The 17724-nt window shown below is 39.2% G+C and overlaps 1 protein-coding gene and 1 pseudogene across 3 annotated transcripts in view; one reads left to right on the top strand and one right to left on the bottom strand.

Moving 5' to 3' along the window:
• The window catches only part of SAMD8 (sterile alpha motif domain containing 8), a 60468-nt gene that overhangs the window by 9669 nt on the left and 33075 nt on the right, over positions 1-17724 (top strand). The gene's annotated exons all lie outside the window — the stretch shown is intronic.
• LOC118718971 lies at positions 1203-1537 on the bottom strand (annotated as a pseudogene).

The following is a 17724-nucleotide window of genomic DNA, read 5'->3' as shown; positions in this document are numbered from 1 at the left end:
TTTTATTTTTAATGTACCTGTCAGAAAGTTTATGAGTGCAAACAGTGGTATCTTTTCATCTGCTGTAGTATTTCCTTCAACCTGTGTCTCTACTTTTTGGAAGCTGTTTCATTCATTCTGTCAGCCATTACTTTTCATTCTAGCACCAAGCTTCACTACCTGTACACTCTTCTGATAATTATTCTTTTTTTGCTTGTTTGTTTGTTTGTTTGTTTTTCCAAGCCAAAAGTTGTATCCAGCTTTATTAGAGATAATTTTCATAAACAATCATGGTATTTCAGGCAGGACATGGGCAGACAATTGTTAACAGTTTACAACAATTTTCAAACTCCCTTCTTCAATGAACTACCAAAATCAGAAAGCCACTATAAAACCCAACGAAATCTTCCTCTGACGCTCTGAACAGAGAAAGTTTAGAATGAGGGTTGACATTTCACATTAAGCATGTTGTTTAACAACTTTTCACAAGCCAACCCTGACTTTTAGGAAATGAAATGAAAATGGCAGAGAATATCAATCTGTAGATGTACAATCTACAAAGGAGTTGCTGCTCTTTTGAAGGATGCCATCTCAGTGGTGACACTAGGAAATCCAGATTGTCCAACATATTGGAAACCAATTTTGGTGGGTCAGTTCTCCCAAAATAGGTCTCTGGGCTTAAGAGAGCCAAAGTCTATGCTTAAAGTGGAGAGGGAGGAAAGGACATAAAAACCAATTTTAGTTTTCCCACACGACAAGGTGTTTGTGCCAAAGTGGCTAATGTGTGTCAACTCAAGAGGCTCCCTCCTCCCAGGAACCAAGAGGAAGTTTCTCAAAACTAGAAGGGAAGGGTATTTCCCCCCATGTCAGTCAGCTTTGGAGACATTCTATTACGTAGTACTATATGTCCTTCCCAAAAAAACAATGAAGTGTTTAAAAAAAAAAAAAAGTAAAACAAAATTTTGCCTTTTTTTTTTTTTTAGTATTTTATTGATTTTTTACAGAGAGGAGGAGAGATGGATAGAGAGTTAGAAACATCGATGAGAGAGAAACATTGATCAGCTGCCTCTTGCACACCCGCAACTGGGGATGTGCCTGCAACCAAGGAACAATGCCCTTGACTGGAATCGAACCTGGGACCTTTCAGTCCTCAGGCTGACGCTCTATCCACTGAGCCAAACTGGTTTCGGCCAAAATTTTGCCTTTTTATAAAACATAAAAAATAGTATTTCAAACTGTGCAGTCACCAGAAATAGTTATCAAAAATGCACACACTTGGCATCTCCAGCGCCTTCAGCTTTCTGTGCCTGGTCTGTTTTGGCATCTCCATTTTCTGCAGGGTTATTCCTATCCTTGCCAGCATCAGCTTGCTTTCTTTTTTTTTTCTTTCAGTACTTTCTCTCCTTTCTTTGCCAGGGGCCTTTTTAGGCTTTGGAGGAGCAGGTTTAGCTGATAACCTGGAAGATCTTCTCTGTGGTTTGTCCTTCACCTTGGCTTTATCTCCTTTAGCATCCCCTTCAGCCTTTCTCTTGGGTGTGCTGGCGATGGTGGCAGGGCGTCAGGGCATCAGAGCGGGATGTAGGAATGCAGCAGTGCGCCGGCTTAGCTCAGTCCTGGGATTGTTCTCCCTCCTCACACTGCTCCTGACAATTATTCTTCTATCTCTGTCTTCGTCCACAGTTTCACCCCTTCTTTAAGACTTAGCTCAAATGTCATTTCCAAGCACTCTTCTCTAATCTTTTTTCTTTTCTTTTCTTTTTTTTCTCTATGTGATTTTTCTTTTTTGGGACTTAGGGGGTGGGTAACTTGGTGGTTATACCCTACCAGAGTACTGTCCATTCTAATCCTCCTGGGCCAGCTTCAGCTTTTTCTTTTTCTTTGAGCTCTTGTTGCTAACAGCCTCTTCAGGTCCACTGCTGAGAGGTTCCTCCTTCAAAGAGAGTTTCCTCTTTTTCTTGAGAACACTCCTGTTTGCTGCCTCTTCGGGTTCACTAACGGGTTCTGGTTTGGTTAAAGATTTCTTCCTCTTGGGAAGATTTCCATTGGTAGCTGCCTCGCGATCATTATTAACTAACTCCTCCATGGGCAAAGATTTCCTTTTCCTGGGTTTGGGTGAAGAAACAGGTGGGTCTTCTGTTCCATTCTCCTGGAGCTTTTGCTTTTTCTTCTTTTTAGGTTTTTCATTTAGTTCCTCACACTCCTCTTTACCAACTGGAAATAACTCTTTTCTCCACTTCCTTAACTTTCCAGTTTGTTTGTTTTTAACAAGTTACAAAAGCAAAAGTTTTGTTAGTGTTGTTTTGAGAATTGAGTAGGCTAATGCATATTAAGAAATAGCAGCTATGATTTCTTTTACTTTTTTGGGAATCTCTTTAATATCTCTTTCTAGACTGTAAAATCATTATGGGTAGGATGTTTCAGATTCACTAAGTAAATGTCACATTGTCTAGTGCAATATCACTCATTATGTGCACAATGAATATTTAATGGGTAAATAAATATAATCTGAAGGCATCTTAAGACTGTCACTGGGGAATGCATTAGTGTCTGACATCTGCATGTAGCAGACAGTAACTGTTTGAGGCTGAACAGTGCAAATCTATGATTCAGAAAGCCTTCATTAATAGGCAGCTTCACTGATGTAATCTTTAATATAATTGAAGACTGTTTGCTGATAATTAGAAAATATGGAATATTTGTGAGACTCATCCCCTACAGAAGTACAAGAGTACTTAGCTCATGTGAGGTAGTATGTGTAGTGAATAACGTGGACTTTGAAATGAGATTGCCTGGGTTGAAAACTTGTCTGTACTAGTTACTAGGACAAGTTCATCTTGGACAGGTTACTTAACGCATTTATTTCAATTATCTCATCTGTAAAGTGAGGAAGATAATAGTACCTACTTTATATGGTTATTGTAAGATTATTTGAGCATAAATGTAAAATACGTAGAATAGTTCCTGGCACTTAAGTGTTAGCTAATCTAATTATTACCTGGTATTACTTTCTGAAAATACATAGTTCAGAATTTAAGGAGTGTGTGAGTTAGGATATATATTCTCTTAAAGGAACAGCACTCTGCAGACATCAAACATCTTATACCTGCACATCCTGTTCCCTGTATTCCTATACCTGGAAGTATTGATTAGATAGCTGATTATCCTTGTCACCTCATTGTGCTTATCATACAAAAGTTAAACAAGTCCTCCTGGAATGTTTTAGTTTAGAAGGGATTAACTGCCGGTAGTTCACACCAAGGAAGAGTATTACTCTTGTCTTCTTCCTTTGAAGGTTATGACAACAAACTTATTAGTACTGGTTGAATATACTTTCCTATTTAGTGCAGTTATCTCTTCTGACCTGATATATCCTTTATTTTGTCTTCATGAACAAATAAAATGACAATTTAACATTTCTTAAGTCTGTATTTATTTTTTAAAAATTAGTTGCAAATTTATTCTTATTTTAATGTTCCTATTTGTCCCTTGTTGGGAATCCTAAATCAGTCCTCTTAATAGATTTGTTTATGGAACTTTAAAATTTTGTTTTGCTCTAGCCAGTGTGGCTCTGTTGGTTGAGTGCCATCCTGTGCACCAAGAGGTCTATGGTTTGATTCCCAGTCGGGGCATATGCCTGGGTTGCTGGCTTGCTTGATCCCCAGTAGGGGCCATACAGGAGACAGTCAATTGATGTTTCTCTTATCAATATTTTTTCTCTCCCTCTCCCTTCCTCTCTCTCTAAAATCAATAAAAAATATTTTAAAAACTTGTTTAATTTTAGTTACAGTTGATATTCAACCTATACTAATAAAAGGGTAATGTGCTAATTAGACTGGGAGACCTTCCTGGAGACTTTCTGGATGTCCTTCTGGCAAAGCCATGGTGGCAGGGCTGAGGCAGAGGTGGTTAGGGGGTGATGAGGCCAGGAGGGGAAGGCAATTGAGGTTGACCAGGCCAGCAGTGGGGGGCAGTTGGGAGTGATCAGGCTGGCAGTGGGGGGTGAATTGGGGGTGATCAAGCCAGCAGGGGGGGAGTTGGAGAGCGGGGGTGGGGGGAACAGTTGGGGGCAATCAGCCAGCAAGGGGGGGCCAGTTGGGGAGGGAAGGCCAGTGGGGGAGTAGTTGGGGGCGAGCAGGCTGGCAGGCAAAGTGGTTAGGGCAATCAAGTAGGCAGGCAGGTGAGCAGTTAGGAGCCAGCAGTTCTGGATTGTGGATCTGGCCTAAACTGGCAGTCAGACATCCCCTGAGGGGTCCTAGATTGGAGAGGGTGCAGGGCTGAGGGACAACCTTTTCCCCTCCCCCCCTCCCTCCCATGCACGAATTTCATGCACCAGGCCATGAAATTATAATATTATAATAAAACTAGTATTATATTAAAAATATATTTAAAATTAAAAAAAAAATTTAATTACAGTTGACATTCAGTATTATATTAACTTCTCCTTCTTCTTCTTAAACAAGTTCCTTTAACATTTCCTGTAATACTGGTTGGGTGGTAATGAACACCTTTAGGTTTTTCCTATCTGGGAAGCTGTTTATCTCTCCTTCAATTCTAAATTATAGCCTTTCTCAGTAGGGTAATTTCGGTTACAGGTCCTTGCTTTTCATCACTTTGAATATTTTGTGCCAATCCCTTCTGGCTTGAATGTTTCTGTTGAGGAATCAGCTGACAGTTTGATGGGGGCTCCCTTGTAGATAACTGTCTTTCTCTTGCTGCTTTTAAGATTTTCTCTCTGTCTTTAATCTTTGCCACTTTAATTATGATGTATCTTGTTGTGGGCTTCTTTAGGTTCATCTTGTTTGTGATTCTACACTTTCTGGACTTGTATGTCTATTTCCTTTGCCACGGTAGAAAATTTTTAGTCATTATTTCATACCCCTATGGTAGGAATGCTGTTAGCTTCTATGTTGTCCCAGAGGTTCCTTAAACTATACTCATTTAAAAAAAATTTCCCTTATTTTTAGAGAGAAAGGAAGGGAGGTATAGAGCTAGAAATATCAATGAGAGAGAAACATCATTGATTGTCCTCCTCATGCATGCATTCCCCAAACTGAGGATTGAGCCCACAACCTGGGCATATGCCCTGACTGGGAATCAAACCAGTGACCTCTTGGTTTATGGGTCGACACTCAACCACTGGGCTCATTTTTAATTTCTTTTTGCTGTTCCGATTGGGTGTTTTTTGCTACCTTGTCTTCCAAATTGCTAATTTGGTTCTCCACTTCATCTAATCTATTGATTCTTTCTAGTGTATTTTTCATTTCAGATATTGCATTCTTCATTTCTGACTGATTCCTTTTTATGTTTTTTCTATGTCCTTTTTAATCTTTATTATCTCTTTGTTTATATTTACAAGGTGTTCATTTATTCTTCCCCTAAAGTGAATATCCTTATCACTATTGTTTTGAATTCTGTATCTGTTACTTTGCTTTCCTTCATTTTATTTAATTCTTTTTCTGGGGATTTATCCTGTTTCTTTTGGGGCATGTTTCTTTGTCTCCTCATTTTGCTGTCTCTCTGTATTTGTTTCTGTATATTAGGTAGATCTGCTATGTCTCACTGTCTTGATGGGGTGGCCTTATGTAGCAGGTAGCCTGTGTGGCTTAGTGGTGCAGTCTGGTTGGGTGGTAATGAACACCTTTAGGTTTTTCCTATCTGGGAAGCTGTTTATCTCTGAACTTGGTGTTCCAGGAACATTCCTCTTGTGAATTATGTGAGTCCTCCTATTGTAGTTTAGTCTTAATTGTTGTTAGACTGTCCATGGGTGGGTTGACCCTTAGGCTGTCTGTCCGTGAGGATTGACCCCAACCAGTGTTCGTGTTGCTGTGTGGGAGCTGACCCCATGAGGTTCTTGTGCCTGCCAAGATCTCCCTTGGATGTTTGGCTTATGGAGTTAATTGGGTCATGCTCTGATGTGATCTGAAGCCAACCATAGGGTATACTGATTCTGCGGTTTCTTGCAAAGGACTCCAGTGCAGATCAATGTCAGATGCTGCCTGTGACTGGCCCTGGGCTATGTGTTAGTATCTACAAAGTGATCCATTATTGGTGGCTGCCTCTGCTGGGTCTATGTGTACATGGGAAGGGCCAAGCTATGTACCAAATTTCAGCTTCCATACTACTGAACCTGGGTCAGGACAGCAAAGAACCCAAGGCTCCCCAAGATCCACCTCTATCTGCCAGCTGCCTGTTAGGCTCAGCATCTGAATGAGTCTCTAGTGAATATGAGATGTATGAGGTGTTCTGAGTGAGTCACCAGATAAGGGTGAGTGGTGGTCACCAGACTGATATGGGTTCAAACTCTACATCAGTGCTGAGTTTGAGGCCACTCAACAAAAGTCTCAGGTTATACCATGGCCAGTTACCACCCACCCAAGGCCTGTGGACCTTTGGGGTGGGGTGGTGTTCTAGGGAGTTGTCAGGGTGGGGCCAGTAGAGTCCATCAGGTTAAAACAGATTAAGATTTAGCCCTGTGGAAGAAGGGCTTTCCACAGAACCAACGGCAGTGGTTGGAGCATGTGGAGCAAAAATGGCCCCCGCCCAAAAGTCACACAATTCAGTCTCTACCTGCATGTCTCTAACATCTCCTGAGTCAGCTCGGACCTTCTCAAAAGCCTTCCAAGAAAGACTGCAGCAAGCTGAGATTGGACCCAGCCAGCTTATTCCTCCCCAGGGTGTGAGCTTTGGGGCCACTGGGAGTCTGGAGGGTGGGTCTACTGTATGCCCATGGACTGATGCCTATTGGAATGGAGTGCTCGACTCCAGAAAAGGTGGCATCTGGCATTTGTGGGTAAGGAGGGAGAGGGGCTCAGCACAGGGATAATGGTGCATGTCCCCCTATACTTCTTCCCAAAGCCACCTTACTCAGTTTCTCTCTGTATGACTCCTGTCCGCTCTGAGCCACCATTCATCCGCTGGAAGCCAGGGTGAGTGTCTGTGAATAAATTTGTACATTGGCTCTTTAAAAGGGTGCCTGGATTTTTAGCAGTCTCCCATCTCACTCTGGCAGATAGTATGCCCCTTGATTTTCACAACCAGATGTTATATAGGCTTCTTTTTCTGGTGCTGGTATTCCAGGCTGGGGCATCCAATGTGGGGTTGAGACCCCTTGCTTCTCATGAGGTATTCCAGCTGAGATATCCCTCCTGATTCTCAACTACTGCACATAGGTGTAGGATCAGCCCTTTTTGTGTTTCTGCCCTTCCTACCAGTCTCACTATGGCTTCTTCTATATACACTGAGTGACTGTATTATTATGACCTCTGAATGCATAATAATCTGGCCACTCAATGTATACCCTATATAATAAAAAGCTAATGTGAAAATTGTCCCATCAAGAGTTCGACCAGCAGGCAGGTTGGACAACTGCCCATGTCTCCTCCCCATAGCCAGGCTGTCCGGAACCCACCCATGCACAAATTTATGCACCAGGCCTCTAATGTGTGTGTGCATAATAATCTGGCCACTCAGTGTTATTCAACAATAATATACTTAGTTGTAAGACTTCAGTTCAGCTATTCTTCAGTTGGTTATTCAGGTTCATTGTTCTATAACTTAGTTATAATTCAATTTCATCCAGGGAGGAGGTGAGTGAAACTTTTACCTTTGCTGCCATCTTGCATCTCCTGTTCTTTTTTTTAACCTCATTTTTTAATTACAGTTAGTTTCAAGTATACAGTATAGTAGTTAGACAACCATGTGCTTTGCAAAGTGGCTCCATATTTCAAGTACCCACTATATTTCCTATACTGTACTTTACATCCCCATGACTATATTTGTGACTATAACTTGTACTTAATCCTTTCACCTTTTTCACCCAGCCTCCTAACCCTACCTACTCCTTTCTGGCAAACATCAATCTATTCTCTGAATCTATGAGTCTGTTTCTATTTTGTTTGTTCATTTATTTTGTTCTTCAGATTCTACATATAAGTGAAGTCATATGGTATTTGTCTCCCTCTGACTTTTTCACTTAACACATTACCCTCTAGGTCCATTCATGCTGTCACAGATAGTAAGATTCTGTTCGTTTTTATAGCCTCCTGTTTTGTTTAATGATTCTGTTTGGAAGGGGATTGGGAAACAGTTATTAAATTATCTTGGTTGCTACTTCCTTTTTGCACATTCAATTAATAATGGTTGTTGAAAATTTATGTGCTAATCCTATAGGCCTCAGTGATCTTCTTAGTAATCCCTACTATCTTTTCTAAAAATAAAACAAAATAACCTAACAAAAACCCACTAAGCTCTCATGCTGCCTTATGTGCTAAATATGTTATTTTTCTTTTTCTTTTTTAAAATATATTTTTATTGATTTCAGAAAGGAAGAGAGAGGTAGAATCATTAGTGACGAAGGAGAATCATTGATCAGCTGCCTCTTGCCCCCCTCTTGGGGATTGAGCCCACAACCTGGGCATGTGCCCCTGACCGGAATCGAACCTGGGACCCTTAAGTCCATAGGCTGACCCTCTATCCACTGAGCCAAACCAGTTAGTGAGATACTTTTCTATTCTTATTTTCCTCCCAGGCCCCAACCCCTGCTTTATTTGTCTACTTTCTTAATTCTTGTTATTGTTGAACCTACTTAATAGATGCAGTGGCCAGATAATAGCCTTTGTTTTGTTTACATTATTAATGGGACATTTTATAAAACCTTTTTCCACTGACTACAGTATGCTTGGTTGAGAAAAAATAGTTGTATAACTTATTGAAATAGAACATGTCACTCGTTCTAAAGGTAATCCAAGTATATATATATATATATATATATATATATATATATATATATATATATTTAATTAGAAAAGAGGATAAAAAACATAGTATGCTTAATCAATTTCTCAGGATATTCAAGGAAACATAATCAGGTTACTTTGCCTTACTTAGAATGGAACCAGAATGTAGTCTTTATGAGAGAGCTTGAAGCCTTTACTTGGGTACCTCACTGACTTTGAAAGATGGCAACCTGAAGGGCATATACTGGTATATTCAATCAGGGTTCACTTGCAAGAAACAAGCTACTCAAGGAGTGCTACTTTGCCATAGTCTGCAAAGGTATTATTAGGGTGTTAGAAGGCCAGCATAAAACTATTAGTCTAAGAACATATCATCTCGATGGCAAAAAATAACCCAATTAAAAAATGGGCAAAGGACTTGAATAGACATTTCCCTAAAGAAGCTATACAAATGTCCAATAAACACATGAAAAGATGATTAATATCACTATCATTATGGAAATCAAGTCAAAACCACGAGATACCACTTCACACCAATTACTATTACTATTATTAAAACAAAACAATAAAGAAAAATAATAAGGCGAGGATTTTGGCAAAGATATAGAAAAATTAGACCACTTGTGCACTGCTGATGGGACACTAAAATTGTACAGCTGCTTTGAAAAATGGTATAGTGATTCCTGAAAAAATTAAACAGATTTCCTAAATGACCCAGCAATATCACTTATGGTAATATATCCAAAAGAAGTGAAAGCAGGATTTGAAGTAACCCAAATGCCCATTGATGCATGAATGGGTAAACAAAATGTGACATATACATAAATGTACTATTATTAAGCCATAAAAAGGGGAGAAATTCTGACACATGCTACAGTATTGATGAACCTTGAAGATATTATGCTAAGGGAAGTAAGCTAGACACAAAAGGACAAGTATTATATGATTCTGGTTATTTGAGGTATCTGGAATAGTCAAATTCATAAAGACAGAGTAGAGTAATGGTTGCCAGGGGCTGGAGAGGGGACAATGGGAAATTATTGTTTAGTGAATATAGAATTTCCGTTCGAACTGATGAAAAGTTCCTAGTAATGGATGGTGGGTAGTTATAGTTGCAAACAATGTGAATGTACTTAATGCCACGGAACTGTACACTTAAAAATAGTTAGAATAGTAAGCTTTCTTATATACAGTTTAGTACACATACACACAAAGAACATATCATCATATAAGGAAGCCAGTAGTGCTCGATAACTGTAACTGTTTCCTGACATTTAAAAAATTAGTGACTGCCCTAACCGGTTTGGCTCAGTGATAGAGCATCAGCCTGTGGACTGAAAGGCCCCAGATTCAATTCTGGTCAAGGGCATATACCTTGGTTTCGGGCACATCCCCAGTAGATAGTGTGCAGGAGGCAGCTGATCGATGTTTCTCTCTCATTGATGTTTCTAACTCTCTCTCCCTCTCCCTTCCTCTCTGTAAAAAAATCAATAAAGTATATTTTTAAAAAGTAGTGACTTAAAATTACACGTGTGTGCGTAAGCATGCACACACACACACACACCACCACCACCACCACCACCGCACACAAACAGCACTTTCACATTCTTTCTTGTGGATAACCTAAACTTGTGTAAAATGGCCACAACTTGACCTCACTTTCTACATGTCATGTCAGCAAATTTAGTTGGCTGAATTCAATTCACATTTAGAATGCTCCTTGCAAGATCCTGGGGAATCATTTTTAGCTTTCAACCTCTGCAGTAGCAGAAAACAACTAAAGAGAGATTGGAAAGAATGAATGCTACTTGCCAATGCATATTAGTCACACACTCTAAGTCAGTAGTGATTCATAGCAGTCACAGGTAATGCTTCTTAAGCCAAGCTGTTATTTCCAAAAGTGGCCAGACTGTCCTGGCCAGTGCTCAGTCACAGAGGTAGGGTGGAGCAAACAAATAACTTCCACAGGCAGGGTAGGAAAAGGGTTTTGTTGATAGTCATTATCTCCTTTTGCAATTCTGGACTGATTGTGCTTAGTTTATTAAATCTGACATATAGTACTTAATACTTTTAATATGGTAGACCACAATTTGAGTTATTTATATTATTGTGAAGAGATTTGGGTCACTCTAATGGGATGCACTAAAGGCTCATTGATGAGAGTAGTTATACTAATTTTAAGGAATACCAGATTTAAAGTTCTTATATTTATGGTAAACTCTTTTCATTTTATTAAGTATGGAGATAAGAACATCATAAGAAATATACTGAGTTCTTTTACTCTCAGGCTGCCAAAATCTTTCATTAGTATTAACTCAATTTGGAAAGAAAAGAGATAAATTCATAAGTAAATAAAAGGTTGATGTGCTAAAAATTGAATTTTTTAAATCATTTTTAAAAATTTCTAATCATGGTCCACCCAAAAGATAAGCTATCTTCTGTTCGATTTTGTACAGAACAATTAGTTGCTTTTCTTTATCTGTTATCTATGACTTGGAACTAAGTTTGATTAATGATTCTGCCTGAATGCACATTTCTCTTAGTGCTTTGTTAATACAGTACTGACCTTTTATAATTAAATAATTTCTTAATTGCTTATATTTCAGAATAAACTTTAAAAATTTTTATCTTAAATTGAAATGATTCCTTTATACATACTAATTAACATTTTGAACAAGTAGCAAGCTTTGCATGCATTAAAAATTTGGGTCAAGTTTTAATGACGTACTTGGGAATTTAGTTGCCTAAATAACACCTCGATTCTTTGATAGTTTTCCACTTGCAGAAAGCTAATCTAAGATACCACAGTACTATTTGTAATAGTAATAAAATTGTGAATAAATTCTAACAATGAGAGATAGACAAATTTTAGTATTGTATAGCCATACAATGGAATGCCCTTTTCAGAGGATAATTTAATACCATTAGACAGGACTCAGACAGTAATGTTAAGCTAAATGACAGAGATTATTCATGGTATGATTTCTAATTCTAAAACATTCTATAAGAATGTTTATATAACAAATTACAAGCAATAGTTCTTTGGGGGGTGATTTTAAAAATATGTTAAATGTTCTTCAATGAGTATGTATTGATTCAATGTATTTTTTTCTTTTAGTGGATGGAAATACACTAAAAGATTTAAACAATGCAGGAATTTGCAAACTAAAACCATAAAAGTTCCTTAGTCCCTTATGCAGACAAATGAAATTCAATTTATCAGCTTTTTCTTTGATAGATTTTGCTTTTGGTATCATGTAAGAAATCTTTACCTAACCTAAGGTCAGAAAGATTTTCCCCTATGTTTTCTTCTAGAAGCTTTCTATTTTTAGGTTTTAAATTAGGTTTGTGATCTATTTTGAGTTAGTTTTTATATGTGGTGAGAGGTATATATTGATGCTTTTAACATATGGATATCCATTTGTTCCAGTACCATTTGATGAAAAGAATATCCTTTCTTCACTGAATTGCCTTTGCACATTTGTAAAAAGTGAGATATCCATTTAGGTCCATTTCTAGATTCTCTGTGTTCTATTGATTCATTCATCTTTATGCCAATACTACTTTATCTTGATTAGGGTAGTGTGATAGAATTCTAAAGTACCTCTAATGACCTTTGTATAATGGGAGGAGCCTATAAATGTGATGAGCTGTCACTCCTGTGATTAGATTCTGTTATCTGCCATAGTTGACTAAGAAAGGGAGGTTGTCCTCACTGGGCCTGACCTAATCAAGCAACCCTAAGAAAGGACTGGGCTTTTCCTGGAGAGATTCCAAGCACAAGGGAAATTCAACACACATGTGTCACAAAAAAGATAGTTTTGGTCAACAATAGATCATAATACAACTGTGGTTGTATCAGACCCGCACGTCGTGACAAGATGGCTGTCACAAGATGGCTGTGCACAGTGGAGGCAGGGCCTAGTAGCCGCTCCCCATGGTGAGGCGTGGGGGTCTCGAGGCTCTGTGCAGCACGGAGGAGGCTGGTCTCGACTAAGGCGAGTCCGGGCAAAGGAGGTGGGTCGCAGAAAGGGAGGACAGTTGGGGACAATCAGGCCCACAGGGGAGGGCAGTTGGGGGCAATCAGGCCCTGGAAGGGGAGGGCAGTTGGGGGCAATTAGGTTGGCAGGGGAGGGCAGTTGGTGCAATCAGGCTGGCAGGGGAGGGCAGTTGTGGGCCATCAGGCCAGCAGGGGAGGGCAGTTGCAGGCAAGTGGTTAGGAGCCAGCAGTCCTGGATTGTGAAAGGGATGTCTAACTGCTGGTTGGGATCGGGCCTTAACCGGCAGTCTGGCATTCCCCAAGGAGTCCCAGATTGGAGAGGGTGCAGGCCGGGCTGCGGGACACCCCCCATAGGTTTATAATGGAGCTGAAAAATTCCTATTGCCTAGTGACATTATAGCTGTCAAAATGCTATAGCACAACACATTAATCACATGTTTGTTGTGATGCTGATGTAAGCAAACCCACTTTGCTGCCAGTAATATAAAAGAATAGCACATATGTCTAGGCCAGTTAGAGTGCAGGCCTGCACTGAAGGGTTGGGTTCCTTCCAGGTCAAAGGCATGTACATGGGTTGCAGGTTCAATACCTGGCCCCAGTCAGGAACACATGGGAGGCAACCAGTTGATGTGTATCTCTCACATTGATGTCTCTCCCTCCCTCCCCTTTCCCAATAATGAAAAATATATACTTCAGTGAAGATTAACAACAAAAAAAAGTATACCTAATACTTGATAATAAACAGCTATATTACTGGGTTTATGTATTGACTATGCTTTCAATTGTTATTTTAGAGTGTATTCTTTATATTTAAAAAAAAAAGTTTGCTGCAAAACAGTATGCCATGCTACACTAGCAGCAGCCTCATATATCTCATGTTTACATCTGATTGCATCATTTTATCTTATGTTTTATTTAATCTTGTTTTTTTGTTTTTAATCTCACCCAAGGATATGTTTTTGCCTTGATGAGAGAGAGAGAGAGAGAGAGAGAGAGAGAGAGAGAGAGAGAGAGAGAGAAAGACATTAATGTGAAAGAGAAACATTGATTAGTTGCCTCCAGTATGCTCCCAACCAGGGATCAAACCTGCAACCTAGGTTTATGCTTTGACTGGGAATTGAACCCACAACCATCTGTTGTATGGGACAGTGCTCCAACCAACTGAGCCAGCCATTCAGGGCTAATCTCATTTTGTTTTATAAATGTAATGTGACCTAAATGTACAGTGTTTATAAAGTCTACGGTATAGTACGGAAATGTCCTAGGCCTTCATATTCACTCACTCTGATTCACCCAGAGCAACTTCCAGTCCTTTAACCTCCATTTATATTAAGTACCCTATATAGATGTCCCTTTTTTTTTTTTTTTTAAAGATTTTATCATTTTCTAATGGATAAAGCCATGTGTTTTGTTTTTGTTTTTTTAACATATTTTATTGATTTTGTACAGAGAGGAAGGGAGAGAGATACAGAGTTAGAAACATCGATGAGAGAGAGTCATGGATCAGCTGCCTCTTGCACACCCCCTACTGGGGACGTGCCCGCAACCAAGGTACATGCCCTTGACCGGAATCGAACCCGGGACCCTTGAGTCCCCAAGCCGACGCTCTATCCATTGAGCCAAACCAGTTCCGGCAGATGTCCCTTTTTTTTTTTTTTTTTTCATCTTTTATACCATATTTTTATGATACCTTTTCTATGTTTAGATACACAAACACTTACCATTGTATTGCAGTTGCCGAAAGTATTCAGTACAGGATTGTAGCCGTGGAGCTGTAGGGTTTACCATATAATATAGATGTGTAGTAGACTGTACCAACTGGGTTTGTGTAAGTGCACTCTGGTGTTTACACAACAACGAATTGCTTAATGATGTATTTCTTAGAATTTATCCCATCATTAAATGGCACATGACTGTAAATTTATCAATATCTACAAAAGAGCCTTTTGGGATTTTGATTGGATTTGCAGTGAATCTATAGGCCAGATTTGGGAAGAATTAACATCTTAACAATATTGACTCTTTTGATCCACCCATCTCTCATGATATAGATCTTTAATTTCTCTTAGTTGTGTTTTATAGTTTTAGTATATAGGTCTTTCCCACGTTTGGTCAGATTTATCCTTGGGTATTTCATATTTTTGAGAGAGAGATGGGTATTTCATATTTTTGATACTATTATATTATAAATGGTATTCTATATAATAAAAGGCTAATATGCAAATGACCTAATGGCAGAATAAACGGTCACTATAATGCGCACTGACCACCAGGGGGTAGACACTTAATGCAGGAGCTGGCCCCTGGTAGTCAGTGTTGCTTCCTCAGGGGGAGCGCTGCTCAGCCAGAAGCTGGTATCAAGACTGGCAAGCACTGCAGCAGCGCTAAGGATGTCTGACTGATGACTTAGGTCCGTTCCCCTGGGAGTCGGACATCCCCTGAGGGCTCCTGAACTGCAAGAGGGCGCAGGCCAGGCTGAGGGACCCCCCCATCAAGTGCTTGAATTTCTTGTACAGGGCCTCTAATTGTTTTATAAATTTCAATTTTTGATTGTTTATTTCTAGTATACTATAGAAATACAGTTGATTTTTGTATGTTGATCTTATATCAAACAATCTTACTAACCTGACTTATTCAAGTAACTTTGTTTTTAGATTTCATTGACTATTCTACCTAATAAAAGAGTAATATGCAAATTAACTACCACTCTGCTACACCCACAAGCCACGCCCACAATCCAATCAGAGCGAGTATGCAAATAAACCCAACCAAGATAGCTACAGCCACAGAGATTAGGAGGGAGGCTTGGGTTTCCCAGGCAACGGAGGAAGCCAAGCTTTCCGCCTGCACTTGCTGGCCTAGGTCTGTTAAACCTTCTACAATGAAACAATTCGACCTTTTTGTGTCTAAAAAAATATTTATATTACCTCTGTTTTTGAATGATATTCACTGGGCATAAGAAACCATTGACTGTTTGTTTTTTCTTTTCTTTTAGTAATTTAAAGACATTGTTTCACAATCTTCTAGCTTGCATTGTTCCCTTTGAAAAATCTGCTATCATTTTTGCCTTTGTTCTTATGTGCATAATGTGTCTATTTTTTCTTTTTTTCCTTTAAGATTTTCTCATTGTCACGGGTTTGGGGCAATTTGATTTTGATATGCCTTGATTAGTTTATTTTGTATTTATGTTTGGAGTTTATTAAACTTTTTAGATATGTATTCACTAAATTTGGCAAATGTTTGGCCATTGTTGCTTCAAATATTTTTCTGTCCTCTCCTTATCCTATAGTAATACCTCTTTAGGCTGTTTGAAGTTGTCCCACCTCTCACTGATGTTCTTTTCATTTTTTTTAACCATTTTTAAGTTCAGTGACATTAAGTACATTCACATTGTTGTGCAACTATCACCACCGTCCTGTTCTAGAACTTTTTCATCATCCCAAATGGAAATTCTGTACCCATCCTCTCTAATAATAAAGAGAAACATGCAAATTGACCAGACCTTCACTATACCCACAAGCCATGCCCACCAGCCAATCAGGGTGAATATGCAATTTAACCCAACCAAGATAGCGGTTAATTTGCATATCCAGGCCAGAGTGAAGACTGAAGACACCATAGAAAGAAGCCAAGCACTGCAGAAGGGAGAGAAGCTGCAGAGAAGCAAGCAAGTGGGGTGGCAGAGAAGGAAGGGAAGCATGCAGGGTGGGAAGAAGGGAGAGAAGCCAGCAGGGCTATGGAGAAGGAAGGGAAGCAGGCAGGGCAACAGAGACTGCAGCAGGAAGCCCTATTGGAGCAATCTTCCTGCAAGGGCCTCTAGTTATATAATAGCTCCTTATTGTTTCCTATGCTCAGTCCCTGGAAACCACCATTCTACTTCTGTATCTATGAATTTGACTACTCTAGGTATCTCATGCATGTGGAATCATACAATATTTGTCTTTTAGTCTTGCTTGTTTAAATTAGCTCACTGTCTTCAAAGTTCCTTTTAAAGGCAGAATAATATTATCTTCATTTTTCAAAAGTCTTTTTGCCCTGGTCGATGTGGCTCACGTGGGCATCATCCTGTGCTCCAGAAGGTTGCTGGTTTGATTCCCAGTAAGGGCACATGCCCAGATTTCAGTCTCTTACATCAATGTTCTATCTCCTTCTCCCTCTCTAAAAATCAAACTATTTTTTTAGTCTCTTTTCTACTTGTGTTTATTTTGAACTATTATTATGTTTTCAGGTGTTGTGTTTTTTTTTTATGCAATGTCTAATCAGGTATTAATCCTATTACATGTGTTTTTCATTATATATATATAGTCATTTAATCTGCAGAATTTTGAGTTGGATCATTTTATGTGTCCATGTCATTATTTAACCTTTTGAATATATATATAATACACTTTTTTCATAATGGTTAATTTCCTTGTCTGCTAATTCTGTTATCTGGATCAAAATTTATCTATTCATTATAGATAAATTTTTCTACTTTATTACATGCCTGATCATCTTTGCTTGGATGCCAGATGTTATGAATTTCAGTATACTTTTATTGATTTCAGAGCGGTAGGGAGAGGGATAGAGAGAGATAGAAACATCGATGATGAGAGAGAATCATTGATTGGCTGCCTCCTGCATGCTCCCTACTGGGCATCGAGCCTGCAGCCGGGTCATGTGCCCTGACCAAGAATCAAACTCTGACCTCTTGATTCATAGATCAGTGCTCAACCACTGAGCCACATCTGTCAGGCATGAATATTTTTCTATTTCTACTAATATTCCTAAGCTTTGCTGTGGTTTAATTAAAAAGAGTTTAAGTAGTTTAATTACTTAAAAACAATTTGATCCTTTTGGGTCTTGATTTTAAGATTTGTTCAACTGAACCAGAGATGTGGGGAGTCCAGGGCATGGTTTCTTAATATCGACACTATAACATTTTGGGCCAGATAATTCTTTGTTGTGAAGGGCTGTTCTGTGCATTGCAGAAGGCTTAACAGCATCCCTAGCTAGCCTCTTTTAGGTGAG

Source organism: Pipistrellus kuhlii, unplaced genomic scaffold, assembly GCF_014108245.1.
Source record: "Pipistrellus kuhlii isolate mPipKuh1 unplaced genomic scaffold, mPipKuh1.p scaffold_m20_p_15, whole genome shotgun sequence".
NCBI classification, from domain to species: Eukaryota; Metazoa; Chordata; class Mammalia; order Chiroptera; family Vespertilionidae; genus Pipistrellus; species Pipistrellus kuhlii.
Note: the sequence above shows the minus strand (reverse complement) of the source record. Positions and strands in the feature narration are given on the sequence as shown.